Below are 5,028 nucleotides of genomic sequence, written 5' to 3' on the forward strand. Positions count from 1 at the left end.
ATTTGACACTTACAACCTCAAATCATAATGCCAAAACCCTAGATTGTGGCTATTAGGGTTTCATTACAACAACACAACCCAAATTCACCCATTTTACCCTCAAATGGGTCATACAAATCTCTAGTAACCAAAACCCTAGCCATTAACCAATTAAAACTTAAAACATAAAGTTAGAACTTACCAAGACTATCCTCTTGTAGCTAACAACAAGGAGAACAACTTTAATTCTTGCTCTTAGGTTTGATTCACAAATCTTCACCTTCAAATCTCAAGATTAAACTAAGTGGGTTTTCTGTTTTGGGAGAGAAAATGGAAAGAAAAGATAAAAGGAAAATGAATTAAATGGATATGTGGTGGAGATTTAATGCTCCCATCAGATCCACATGTCAATTTACCATTTGACCCTTAAAATCCCTTAAAAATGAGCTAAGTCCGGAATCTGTCCAGCAGAAATGTCGCGGCGCGACCCAATTCTCGCGGCGCGGCGTATAAAAGGAAAACAGACCCTTCTAAACTCAACTTCTGATCCAGATTTGCTTGTTATGCCGCGGCGCGGACCCAATTGTCGCGGCGCGGCCTAAGGCTGCATCTGAACAGCTCGACCAACTTAAACAATTTTTGATTTTATTTAATTTGTACATTCCAAACCCGCTTCCTATATTCACCTAGCCTTCCACAATAGTCTCACAAGACTTAACGTTAACCAAACCCATGTTTAAACTTATACATGCACACATTATCAAGTATATATATATATATATATATATATATATATATATATATATATATATATATATATATATATATATATATATATATATATATATATATATATATATATATATATCTACACATATATTCATACATTTACGCATAAGCTAACGAGTTATAAACGTACAAATGATTAAGTAAGTACCTTTCGATACGTACGGGAAAACAGGATGTTACAACTCTCCCCCACTTGAATCGGAGCGCGTCCTCGCGATCCAAGCCGCATGACAAGAAGGAAGATAAACCAACACAAACTCTTCAGACTCCCAAGTAAACTCGGAACCCTTACTACGACGCCATTGAACTTTAAAGGTCCTAACCTCTTTATGCCTCAACCTTTTGACCTTCTCATCGAGTTTAGCAATCGGCTCCTCAATATACTCTAACTTATTGTTTAGCTCAATCTCGTCTAATGGGACCCAAGATGAATCATCCGCAAGACACTTACGAAGATGGAAGACATGAAATGTATTATGGATCCCCGCAAGCTCTTCGGGTAATTCCAAAGGATACGCGACTTCACCAACACGAGCTAAAACCTTAAATGGCCTAATAAACCAAGGAGCTAACTTTCCCCGTTTTCGAAATCGAATAATACCTTTCCATGGTGAAACCTTAAGCATCACCATGTCGGTACTCCCGAATCGAATAATACTTTTGCCTATCTTGAGCCTTTTTCAAATGCTCTCGAATCACATCAATTTTGCTATTTGTCTCTAAGACCAAATAGGTACTCCCGATTTCCTTTTGTCCTAGTTCACCCCAACAAATCGGGGTTCGACACCTACGCCCATAAAGCATCTCATAAGGTGGCATCCCAATATTAGTATGATAACTATTATTGTACGAGAATTCCACCAAAGGTAAGTGCTCGTCCAAACTACCACCGAAATCAATAATGCACGCTCGTAACATATCTTCCAAAGTTTGATTCGTATGTTCGGTTTGACCGTCCATTTGAGGATGATACGCCGTGCTCAACTTCAATTGAGTACCCATATCTTCATGAAACTTTTCCCAAAACCGAGATGTAAAACGAGTATCTCGATCCGAAATAATAGATATAGGAACACCGTGTCGAGAGATGACTTCCTTGATAAACAACTTAGCCAAGGTCTCCGACGATATCGCTTCCTTAATAGGAAGAAACAAAGCACTCTTCATCAGTCGATCAACTATAACCCAAATCGAATCAAACTGGGTTCTCGCCGTTTTAGGTAACTTTGTGATGAAATCCATGGTAATGTGCTCCCATTTCCATTTCGGGATTTCTAACGGTTGTAACTTATCATACGGCTTTTGGTGCTCGACTTTAACTTGCAAACACGTGACGCATTGCTCAACATACTTCACAACATCACGTTTCATGCCCGGCCACCAATAATCTTTCCTTAAATCAAGATACATTTTTGTCGCGCCTGGGTGAATGGAATACTTTGACTTATGTGCTTCATTAAGTAGCACTTGTCGATAATCACCCATCTTAGGCACCCACACTCTTCCTTGAAAAGACAACAAACCACGCGAACCCATTATAATGAATTCCGATTGCCCCACAATTCGTTCCGCATGCTTGTTGTGAACGTATGCCTCTATTTGAATCACACCAAGTTTTTCAATGAAATCGTTAGTAATAGTCATACGTAACAATCCTAATCGTAACGCCGGGTGATGACTCTTTCGACTTAACGCATCCGCGACCACATTTGCCTTCCCCGGATGATAGAGTATTTCACAATCATAATCTTTCACCACATCCATCCACCTACGTTGACGATAATTCAAGTCTCGTTGATTAAAGAGATGTTTAAAACTCTTATGATCCGAATAAATCGTACTCTTGACACCATACAAGTAATGGCACCAAATTTTCAACGCATGCACAACCGCCGCCAACTCAAGATCATGAGTCGGATATCTCGTCTCGTGTTCCTTTAATTGTCGAGAGGCATAAGCGATGACTTTACCTCTTTGCATTAGAACATACCCGAGTCCAATTAACGAGGCATCACAATAAACCGTCATGTCTTCCACCCCTTCTGGCAAAACTAACACCAGAGCTTGACATAACTTCTCCTTTAACAATTGAAAAGCAATTTCTTACTCGTTCTCCCAAACAAACCTCGCGTTCTTCCTCGTCAATTTCGTCAATGAAGAAGCGATCTTAGAAAAGTCTTGAATAAATTGACGATAATAACCGGCCAATCCGAGAAAACTTCGGATTTCCGTAGGCGTAGTCGGTTGTCTCCAACTCTTCACCGTCTCTATCTTCCCCGAATCTACTTGAATGCCGTCTTTGTTCACAATGTGACCAAGGAATTGAACCTCCCTTAGCCAAAATTCACATTTGGAGAACTTAGCATTCAACTTCTCCTTTCGTAACGTCTTCAATACTTCACGCAAATGACGTTCATGCTCGTTCATACTTTTCGAGTAGACTAGTATGTCGTCAATGAACACAATCACCGACTTGTCCAACATAGGTTGGCACACTCGGTTCATACGATCCATGAATGCCGCCGGTGCATTCGTAAGACCAAAAGTCATAACTACAAACTCAAAATGCCCATAACGCGTTCGAAAAGCCGTTTTCTCAATATCTTCCTCACGGACCCTCATTTGGTGATAGCCGGACCGTAGGTCAATCTTTGAGAAATATGTCGCACCTTGGAGTTGGTCAAACAAATCGTCAATCCTAGGCAATGGATAACAATTTTTGATCGTCACTTTATTCAACTCCCTATAGTCGATGCACATCCGCATACTACCATCCTTCTTTTTCACGAATAAAACTGGAGCGCCCCATGGCGAAGAACTCGGTCAAATAAAACCCTTTTCAAGTAACTCTTGGGTTTGATTTAACAACTCTTGCATTTCCGTCGGCGCTAAATGATAAGGAGTTTTAGCAATGGGAGTAGCTCCCGGAACCAACTCAATGCGAAATTCAACTTGTCTTTCCGCCGGAACACCCGTTAACTCGTCCGGAAAAACGTCTTCGAATTCACTAACCACCGAAATTTCATGAATGGGTGGTGGCTCATCACGAGTATCAATAACATGGGCAAGAAAAGCCATGCCACCACTAACAAGAAAACGATGTGCCCGTGCAAAAGAACATATCGGCACAAGTCTTCTTCGTTTATCGCCGTGAATAATTAACTCTCCCCCACTTGGGGTCTTCACACGGATAAATTTCTCATGGCATGCAATATTGGCTCTATTGTGATCGAGCCAATCCATGCCCACAACAATATCAAAGTCGCCCAAGGTCATAGGGATAAGATCAATTTTAAAGTCTTCGGCACCAAAAACAACATCACAATTTTTACACACATCAACCACTAGCACCATCTTTCCGTCCGCTATTTCGACTTCTACCGGACGACTTAACTTAGCTAACAGTCTATCAAGTTTAGGCACAAATTTTGGAGACACAAACGACAAATTTGCACCGCTATCAAATAAAATCCTTGCTGGATTAGAGTTAACCATAAAAGTACCCGAGACAACTTCGTTGGATTGTTTGGCTTCGTCATTGGTCATCAATTAGTTGCGACCCCTAGTCGTGCTCGCTGCCTTCTCTAACTTCTTAGCATGATCATTATTCAAATCGAGGCATTCCGGCCTCTTGTGCCCCTCTTTACCACAATTAAAGCAAGTGATTTTGGTCGACGCCTTGGTGCAATCACGGGCCATGTGCCCTCTTTGGTTACAATATTAACACGTGGGTCCGAAACCCCCGGAAGTACCCTTCTTCACACTATTAACGCTCTCGGAGCCTTTCCTGTTCTTTTTATTTGAAAAATTCGAATGACTCGAACCTTCAAACTTTTTCTTTGAAAAAGTGAAATCACTCTTCCTTGGAACCTCCGGCTTAAAACCCCGAGCCAACTCGAATAGCTCTTCAAAGGTCTTAGCCATTCCCCGACTAATCTTACCCTTTAACTCATCGTTCAAGGTACGGTAGAAATCTTTCATTAGCTTGTGATCGTCACCAACGTATTCCAGGCAAAAATGAGTCTTTGCCAAAAAGGTAGACTTGAGAGTAACCAAGTCCATTGAACCTTGTTGCAAATGATGCAACTCGTCCAGGATTCTATCAAGGTCGGAAGAAGTTCGGTATGCTTTAAAAAAATTCCTTCTTAAACTCATCCCATGTCAAGCTCATGCATTGCTCTTCACCATATAAATTGATTTTATCGTCCCACCACAATTTGCCTTCTTCACGTAACATGCTGGATGTAGTGACCCGAACTT

Source organism: Rutidosis leptorrhynchoides, chromosome 4, assembly GCF_046630445.1.
Source record: "Rutidosis leptorrhynchoides isolate AG116_Rl617_1_P2 chromosome 4, CSIRO_AGI_Rlap_v1, whole genome shotgun sequence".
Classification (NCBI taxonomy): Eukaryota; Viridiplantae; Streptophyta; class Magnoliopsida; order Asterales; family Asteraceae; genus Rutidosis; species Rutidosis leptorrhynchoides.